General features: G+C 44.6%; 1 long non-coding RNA gene across 1 annotated transcript; it reads right to left on the reverse strand.

Moving 5' to 3' along the window:
• Positions 1-1020: 1020 nt before the first annotated feature.
• LOC309854572 lies at positions 1021-7289 on the reverse strand. The gene is made up of 3 exons (XR_014306299.1): positions 7225-7289; positions 3764-3885; positions 1021-1116 (listed from the first exon to the last, which is right to left on the reverse strand). It is a non-coding gene; the product is annotated as an uncharacterized lncRNA (long non-coding RNA).
• Between the last annotated feature and the right edge of the window lie 3036 nt (positions 7290-10325).

Genomic DNA, 10325 nt, shown 5'->3' on the forward strand with positions numbered 1-10325 from the left:
AGCAGGAGGGTCAGAGCAAGAGGAGAAGTCATGATGAAGGCGGTGCTGGGTGGCCACTGGCCAAGGAATGTGGGAAGCTTTTAGAAGCTGAGCAAGGCAAAGAAACGGATTCCCCTCTAGAGTCTGCAGAAGGAACCAGCCCTGCTGACCTATTTTAACTTTCTAGCCTCGAGAACTGGAAGAGAATACATCTGTATTAAGATGCTTGAGGATAATCTATGAGAATTTGTTACAGCAGCTGATAGGAAACGGATTCTGCCTGTAAGCTCCATGACTGCCAATGGCCACGATGTTTTGGTCACCTGTTTTTGCCGTGAATCATCAGAGGGTTTGGAATTATGATTTCATGTGACAGGAAGACAATTACCTTGATGAGAGTAGGAGGAAGCCAGCTCCACCTTCCACGGTGTCCAAGGGGAAGGAACGCAGATTTCTCACCTTGTAGTGGGGGCATTACAAGACTATCTCAGTGTTTTTGAAAACTGGAAGTCTGTGCTGCCCATGCCATTTCATTCCTAGCACCTTGTCCTCTCGCAGCATGTACAAAGAGAAACTTTTGACTGAACACCAGCCAAGAGCAGGAGGTGGGACATCTATTCTATTCTTTTCCCCCACCGCCATGCCTGCCTCATTGAACCCTTCACAGAGCAAAGACTAAAGCCCTGCGTGTGGCTAAGCCAACCGAGGAAGGCTTTGGAGGGTCTCTGGATTTTCATTCAGTCGCCTAACAGCCAGGGAGGGAAAAGGAAAAAGGCCTTTCCCAAGCTTTCCCAAATCCAGACTTGCCTCATCCGAGGTCTGCTGTCTCTGAGCTCTCTGTTTGCATTTGCTTGAAGATCTGTTTGTATATATTGATGGATACATGAATTCCCAAACCCCATCACCAAATGTATACCGCGAGCAAATAAAAGTAGACCATCCAGGAGGGTGCGGGCAAGAAATTCTGCAGAGAATGGGACCGGCTTACCTTCATTTCTGCCTTTGTGTTACAGGACTTTTTTTTTTTTTTTTCTTTTCTGCCTTTAAAAAGACCAGGGGCTGTTTGCTATTAAGGATCAGATCATTGGTTTGATGTGGTTCAACAGCACTCATGTCATCCAGGCTGGTTCCCTTTGCCTGTTTCAAAGACAAAGAGAGTCACTCTAATTCCCATTCGTGCACAGAGAGATCAACTATGAATACTTCCTGAGGAAGTGAGAATCAAAGAGGCAGCCCAGAGATGCTTCTGCGCTCCAATTATATTCCATTTTCAGGTTGGGTTCTACTCCTTAAAATGATAGAAAATTGTGGAGTGTTTCTAATCTTGGCAGCGTGGATTGAACCCGTCGTTCCAGAATTGTGTTAAAGTGGTCTTGCCTGAAGCAGGGCTTTTGAAATTGGCAGTTAGCTGGTTGCTTTGGTTGGAGACTTGGACAATTGGAAAATGTTTTATTTCACCAAAAAAAAAAAAAAAAAAAAAAAAAAAACAGTCACCAAGTCCCATCAGAAGCTGAACAGATTAGTTCTGAATTTGACGATTTCTTTCTATTTCTTTTCAAATTTCCTTGCAGACGAGGAAGGGAAGGAGCATTGGTTAAATGCCTAAGGTGTACCATGTGCCTGTTGGTATACTACATATTTATCTCACAAGTGTAAGACAGACCTACTCTTCCTCCTTTTCGATGTAAGAAAAGAGAGATGCGGGTTTTTTGTTGTTGTTGTTGTTGTTGTTTTAATAAACTTGCTATTCTCTAGGATCGCCAAGATCTAAGTCCAGGCATGACTAAGAAGGAACGAAAACATCCCGGTGGTTTGGGACCGGATTAGAATGTTTGCACAATCGTCTACTAGATCTATGGCTTGAGAAGCTTCTTTACAACATGGAAATAACAGTAGCTATCTTGTGAGGTCATTGTATGGTGCGTGTTTGTTTTTCCTTTTGGCGGGGGAGGGGCAGAGAGAGAGAGAATCTCATTATAGAGTCTGATGCGGGGCTCATTTTCACAATCCAGAGAGCACGTCCTAATAGAAATCAAGAGTTCGATGCTCCGTGTGTTTCGGTGGCTCAGTTGGTTGCTGTCTGCCTTTGGCTCAGATCATGGTCCCAGGGTCCTGGGTTCAAGCCCCACATCCAGCTCCCTGCTCATCGGGGAGTCTGCTTCCCTCTCCTCCCTACTCATGCTCTCTGTCCTTATGTCTATCTTTCTCTCTCTCTCTCTCAAATAAATAAATAAAATTTAAAAAAAACAGTTGGATGCTTAACCAACTGAGCCACCCAGGTGCCCCCATACACACATGGATGCTCAATGCCAGGCCCCTCTAGGCATTCCATAAAAGAGAAATAATATTATCAATCAATAATTGTGGGCCATCTCTTAAGGGGCAGGAACAACATCAAATATTTGTACTGCCGTTTATGATGTGTTTTCTTACCTAAAACAGTACAATGGACACTTCTGCTCTAGTTAATATCGGCAAAGACCCTCCCACGGGCAGAGACAGTGTTATAGGACCTATGGGAGATTTGAGAGCAACATTGCTAGACAATAAAATGGTCACGGGCCATCATGATCCTATTATACTGGCGCAGCAGACCTCCCCTGGAAAGCAACCTACAGATCGCTTGGGGAAGCTTCGAAGTAAAGCACAGGTCATCCTGACGATGCCAACAGACTTTCCAAGGGGTATTCAGTGTGTAGAGCTTTAGAGAATTAATATCCAGATTCTCATCATACATATATATTCTTTGCTGAAACTGTTTTAACAGAATTCACCTGCCCTTGAGGTGACATGGAGTCAGTCCTCACTTTCCCTTAAAAAGTCACCTCTCTGGGGCACCTGGGGTGCCTCAGATGGTTAAGCATCTGCCTTCTGCTCAGGTTGTGATCTTGGGGTCCCAGAATTGAGTCTGGCATCTGGCTTCCTGCTCAGCGGGGAGTCTGCTTCTCCCAGACTCCTCCCCACCACTCATGCTCTTTCTCAAATAAATAAATAGCCTCTTATTTTTGTTTTGTTTTTTTAGTCACCTTTCTGGCTTTGTACAAAAGACAGACAGGCTTCTCACCCATCCCCCTTCCTACTAAAGTGCATTCCTTTATGCAGGGTGGGGAACCTTCTGGGCTTTTGAACAAAGGGGAATTTAAAATGCTGGTCTTCAGGTTGGAAAAACAGAGCTCTAACAACTACAAGACAAGACCTTTGCAAGTTAGGTAGTTCCTGATTTCTCTGCTTCCAAGTTTCTGGTTTCTCTGCTTTCAATTTGAGGATTCAATTACATAGCGAACTGGCAGATGATTAGAATTAGTTTTTATGGTATATCAAAATGAGCATTTTGCAGATAACCTTGAATAAATTGTTGTCATTGGTTTTTGTTTCTGTTTTTGTTGTTGTTGGTTTTTTTTTTTAATTCCACTCCCATTGACTCATTTAAGGATATGAGTTTTCTCATATTTTTCAATAAAAATTGAAAAGTGGGAATGAAATATATACCAGCTCTTTTCATATAAGGAATAAGTAATATTTATTCATAAATGCTTGAACCACATGAAAACTTTCCTTTCTGTCTCATCAAGATTGATTTCTAATCATACGTTTCTATTTGGTAATGATCACAACATGTTATATATTTTTATTGTCTGGGTATATATTGGATATAATAATATTTACACAGTTTGTAGCTCAGTCCACATTTAAAAAAATAAATCTTGGGCCATAAAAAACTAAAAACAATTTCAGTTTATATACAAAGGAAGAGGAGAACAACTTTGGACATCTACGAACTGACCTTGAAGTTGTCAGAGAACCGGTCCAAGAGCTGGTCTGGAGCTCGCAGCCAGACCATGGGGTCCTCCTGGGGGAGATCAGCAACCACAGACATCAACCAGCATCCAAGGGGTGTCAGATGCTCTGTGTTTTGTAACGATGATACAGGGAGACGGGAAAATAAGAACAAGCAAACAAACAAACAAACAAAACACAATTTCAGAATCTTATCTAAGCACAGACAAAACCGAAACGTCTTAGTTGGTTCAGGCTAGGTGGCATAAGCAGCAAACATCGATTTCTCACAATTCTGGATTCTGGTCAGTTCAAGATCAGGGCACTGGCAAGATCCAGGGTCTGGCAAGGACCCCCTTCCTGGTTCAAGATGGCCGTCTTCTCCGTGTCCTCACATGACCGAAGAGGTGAGAGAGCTCCCTGGGGTCTCTTCATTAAGGGCACAGATCCCATTTAGGAGGGCTCTGCCCGCATGCCCTAACCTCCTTCCAGAGACCTCCCCCCCCTTCCAATATCATCACAGCAGGAATTAAGACTTTTGGGGACACAATCTACAGCACAAAATTACTACAGAAACAAAAGTACCCCACCACCCTACCCCAGCTAATATGAGTGACTGTTGCTTCTTTGCCAGTTACTGTTTTAACCATGCTCTTGTCTTCCAGATGAAGTTCCCAGATAAGGAGACTGCCAGATGAGACTTATTAAGACAACCCATCCTAGACTTGGCCCCGTGTCCAGTCAGCATCCCATTCACAGTAAAGGTTGCCTCGTTTAGCTCTCCCCAATTACCTACCCAAGGTCCAAATCCTATAATAAGTCCTTTCTACCATCTTCTTCCTGAGATTCCCAGTGCTTCAGCTGTGGGTACATTTTCCCTTGCTACTATGAGCAAGAAGCCTGATGTGTCCAGCTGGAAGTGGGTGCCCCTGTGGTATACGGCTGGAGGGCACTGACAGCATGGGATATGCCACCAAGATCCAGCTGAAGTCCTCCCTGCCCTGGGTGGTAAGCCTGAACCCAGTGCTGTTGTTCCCATCTGAGACCCACTGTGTCTCTCCCTTTTGGAGACGGCCCCCTGTACGCACGCCTGAGAGATAAGTTTGTGCTCTGTTGAGCTCCAATATTGTGTTAAATATGCCAGCATTGGGTTTATCATGTTTATTTGATCATATTTACATTATTCTTTGCTGAAATTGTTTTCCAGTCTTCTAACACCTGCTCCTGGCCTGTCTGCTTGTCTAATGGCTTAGAGGGGGTTCTTTGTCTATAACGGGAAATGTCTACAGGGAGAATGTGCTAGTGAGGGTCCAACCGGAGAAACAGAGCCAGTAGGAGCGATCTGTATTAAGAGATTTATTGCAATGAGTTGGCTTATATGATTGTGAGGGCCTGAGTAGGCAAGTCCAAAATCCAGAGTGCAGGCCATCAGGAAGGCAGGCTGGAACTCTCTGGAGCCTGCCAAAGCTTCTAGCCACAGGCAAGTTTCTTCCTCAGGGGAGCCTCAGCTCTGCTTTCCAGACTTTCCAACCCTGCCAATCAGGCCGACTCAGATCATGTGGAATAATCTCTTTCACTTAAAGCAGCTGATTATAAACTTCAATCGTATCTACAAAACGTCTTCACGGCAATACCTAGTTCAATGTTCGACTGACGGGGGAACTGGATGGTGGCCTGGCCAGAGTGACACGTGATGTCGACCGTCGCAGCTGAAATTGGGAAGTGGGCTGATCAATTGGTGCCCAAGCTGGGTCCAGGGGCTGAGGGATGTCCCCTGAGACGCGGCATCTTCCGTAGACTGACTTGGACTTGGATTGCCATTTTAGAGCCATATGAGGACATTCCCTCAGTCCTGTCTTGGTGTTTCTGAGAACTTTATTTTTGTTTGCCTAAAATCAGGAGTTTTGTCTGCTCCCCGATGACGGCTCGGTGATGACTGCCTTGCCAGGACCCAGAGCCATGAAATTATACAAACACCTATGGATGGATCCCAGCAGCTCCGAGGCACTCCTCTGTCTACACTGTGCCCCTCCCCCATCTACACTGTGTCTCCCCCATTTATATTTTGTATCTCCTCCATCTACACCATATCTCTCCGCCATCTACACTGTTTCTCCCCTGTCTACACTGTGCCTCTCCCCCGTCTACACTGTGTCTCTCCCCCGTCTACACTGTGCCTCTCCCCCATCTACACCATATCTCTCCGCCATCTACACTGTGTCTCTCCCCCGTCTACACTGTGTCTCCCCTGTCTACACTGTGCCTCTCCCCCGTCTACACTGTGTCTCTCCCCCGTCTACACTGTGCCTCTCCCCCGTCTACACTGTGCCTCTCCCTCGTCTACACTGTGCCTCTCCCCCATCTACACTGTGTCTCTTCCCCGTCTACACTATGTCTCTCCCCCATCTACACTGTGTCTCCCCCATCTACACTGTGTCTCTCCCCCGTCTACACTGTGTCTCTCCTCCATCTACACTGTGTCTCTCCCCCATCTACACTGTGTCTCTCCCCCGTCTACACTGTGCCTCTCCCCCGTCTACACTGTGTCTCTCCCCCGTCTAACTGTGTCTCTCCCCCGTCTACACTGTGCCTCTCCTCCGTCTACACTGTGTCTCTCCCCCGTCTACACTGTGTCTCTCCGCCGTCTACACTGTGTCTCTCCCCCGTCTACACTGTGTCTCTCCCCCGTCTACACTGTGTCTCTCCCCATCTACACTGTGTCTCCCCCGTCTACACTGTGTCTCTCCCCCGTCTACACTGTGTCTCTCCCCTGTCTACACTGTGTCTCTCCCCCGTCTACACTGTGTCTCTCCCCATCTACACTGTGTCTCCCCCGTCTACACTGTGCCTCTCCTCCATCTACACTGTGTCTCTCCCCATCTACACTGTGTCTCCCCCGTCTACACTGTGTCTCTCCCCCGTCTACACTGTGTCTCTCCCCTGTCTACACTGTGTCTCTCCCCCGTCTACACTGTGTCTCTCCCCATCTACACTGTGTCTCCCCCGTCTACACTGTGCCTCTCCTCCATCTACACTGTGTCTCTCCCCCGTCTACACTGTGTCTCTTTCCCGTCTACACTGTGTCTCTCCCCCGTCTACACTGTGTCTCTCCCCGTCTACACTGTGTCTCCCCCGTCTACACTGTGCCTCTCCCCCGTCTACACTGTGCCTCTCCCCCGTCTACACTGTGTCTCTTCCCCATCTACACTATGTCTCTCCCCCGTCTACACTGTGTCTCTCCCCATCTACACTGTGTCTCTCCCCCGTCTACACTGTGTCTCTCCCCCGTCTACACTGTGCCTCTCCCCCGTCTACACTGTGCCTCTCCCCCATCTACACTGTGTCTCCTCCATCTACACTTTGCCTCTCCCCCCTCTACCTTGTGTCTCCTCCATTTCCACTGTGTGTCGCCCAGGCCAAGCCCACTTCCTCTTGTCTCCTCAGCATCATGCTAACCTGCATGCTCACCTCACTCCCTGCACCATTTCCCCAGGAACCACCCAAAATTGCAGTCACCATGATGGGAAGCTTTTTTTTTTTTTTTTTTACAATTTTTAATTATTTTTTTATTTTTTTATTTTTTATAAACATATATTTTTATCCCCAGGGGTACAGGTCTGTGAATCACCAGGTTTACACACTTCACAGCACTCACCAAAGCACATACCCTCCCCAATGTCCATAACCCCACGCCCTTCTCCCAAACCCCCTCCCCCCAGCAACCCTCAGTTTGTTTTGTGAGATTAAGAGTCACTGATGGTTTGTCTCCCTTGGGTACGAGATGGGAAGCTTTTTGAAAGGTACCTCCGAACAAAAAGCAAAGAAATCCTCAAGAGGAGGTCACTTGTCTTGTTTCTCCGCCAGAGAGAGCATCTCGTTTAACCCAGAACTCATGCCTTCTCCTTTCAGAACTTGGGGATTAGTGACTGCTGAACTTTTAATTATTTGGGCTGACAAAATGTCAAATGCACAGAAGTTCTACCGAGCCCAGTTGTGTGCCACTCTCTTTGAGCAAATATGTCAAAATCCTCATCTACATCTAGACTTACTGTCTTCTTTCTGGAGGGAAAATACAATCAACATCTTGTAGTGATGATTTCGTATTTGCCTGGAGTTGGCTGCCTTTTCTCTGTCTTTCTCTGTCTCTCTGTCTCTGTTCCTCTGTATCTCTGTCTCCCTGCCTGTCTCTTTCTCTGTCTCTGTCTCTCTCTCAGGAAAAAAGAGGTTAAAAATTTTAAACAAAAAAAACCGTTCAGTTGCTGTGTCAGCACTCTGGGAATATCTACCCCAGATAAACACTCAACAACATCTTAAAAGAAAAAAATGTTATTACGCAGTGTTTTTCTTTGTGGACCCCCAAAAGTGTATTTATATAACAGCCTTTGATATTCTGCCTATGGCTGGGAAAAAAATGGCTTTAGCTCTAGGATAAAACAAGAGTTTAGAGCATGATCTAGTCCTTAAAAATTAGTTGACCCTATAAAAATACTTACAGTACAAAATTTTACTTGTGTCAGTACAGAATCAAATGTCTCATATTTCAACTTTCTAAGCTGCCTGCATTGGTTTTACGAGTTCATTAGGTTACTGCTGGCTCCATAGCTTATTTAAAATTAAGCATTTACACACATCAAATTATGTTCATGAAAATAAACTGATGATAATGGATATGTCTTCAGAGTATTTAACTGTATGCACCTTTCACAATACTACAAATTGTAAGGATTTAGCGTATTAGCCAAATTGTATTTTTTAGGACCATAACTAGTTTTAAGGAATTAGACAAAACTTTAAATTAATTAATAAACAATTTTTGGATGCCTGGATAGTTTTTAATTAAGGAATAACTATGAAACATTGGTCATCAAACATAATTTATCCTGATTTCTTAAAACAGCAATAGGTTAATAAATTGTTTTTGTCACAATTGTAGTGATTGTAACAATTTTATGCTTATTGTTTCTGGATGGTTTTATATATTAACATTTTTTATTTATTTATTGTTTTGCTATCAAAATTATTAAAATGATGTGATACATTTTTTTAAAGGGCATAAACAGCTCTTGATTTTCTATAATCTAGTTTTCTCTTTTTTATGGAGAAAAGTAACCTCTCTGGGGAAGTATTCACACCTTTTTCAAATCTTCTAGAGTCTTTTTTTGGATATCTCTGTTTAATTCTATGTTTTGGTGCATCCGACTTAAAAAAAGCAAACACAACAACAACTAAAACTTGCTAAGAGATTCTGCAATACAGAGCTGAATTTACCATTGACATTTGGGCTTCTCACAGAGATTAAATCAGTTGAGATGCCTAAGTTAATTCCCCTTAGCAAAACCTACTAACTCACAAATGACAGAAGAGCAAATATATATGTATACCATAAGAGGCAAATGGTCTGGGTTAATCCATGGCTTAAATGATTGAAAAACAACAAGGATTTCTGGAGCACAGCAGGAACCCCTAGGAAATGGACAGAGAATTGATTCCCTCCTGTTGTGATAAATGATACTTATATTCCCAATACAGCCTGTGCCCTTGGGACTCTACTTCCGAAGTGATTATCAGGCTCATAGCTGCCTGTTTTCCTCTAACTACCTGTGTGCTTGGGTGTGATTCCTCAAGAATACGAGCTATTGAACACCAGCCCTCTCAGGAACTTCCAGCATGAAGCCAGCATAAGATATTCCAAGAGGGGAAAACTGATGCCCTCACCCCTGCAAACTCTCCTGACTGCAATCTCCATGGTGACCTGAAACTTGTCGTGGACCCCAGTAGATGTCATAAATAATGCACTGTCTACCTTGGACACCTAGTAAACGTGTCTCAATTCATTAGCCAGCATTGCCGTGGAAGATCATGTAATGCTTGATTTCCTCCAAGCTTGAGGTCTCTAAGTAAACACTACAGGGCAAGTTTCAAGACAAGGCGAGAAGAAACCACCTGGGGCTCTAAAACAGGCCCTGCTGGATTCTGGGATATGTTTTCCTTGCCTGGGGTTTATGGTCTAGACCTCTTGCTTGGAGACCTACAAGGACTAATAATCATGTGGTTTCTGGTAATTGGGTATGTTACAGTTGGCTGACGTATCCAGTCCAGAGTCTTAAAGTCTCCTGGGCAGCCACTGTCCCATCAGATGGCTCAACAACTCATTTTACAATGGAGAAGAGGGATTGACCCTAGTCTATCTATTGGAGAGGTGCAGGAGACACCTTCTTGATGACGGGAAGCAAAATCTCTCATCATGAGTTAATATCCTGTGGTCTGACTTCATCTGTCCTTGTCTAAAAGAAGGGGCCCAGAAAGTGAAAAGCATTCCCTGATGCACTGTGGTTATTAGGCACTGACACGTGCTCACAGCTAGACATGCTGTTCTCCTATTGGATATGAACAGTTTCACCAAGCATCAACATCAGACAAAGTTAGGGGTGATCATAGCTAAGTAAAACAATAACCAAAATCAGCTTGTGATGTTCACTGAAACAAAGGGAAAAAGTCACTGTGCGAACTAGAGAAATGTAAACCCATCCCCTCCCAGCTAATAGGAGTGTCTTACCATTATAAGCCTT

This window comes from Mustela nivalis (assembly GCF_964662115.1).
Source record: "Mustela nivalis genome assembly, chromosome: 19".
NCBI lineage: Eukaryota > Metazoa > Chordata > Mammalia > Carnivora > Mustelidae > Mustela > Mustela nivalis.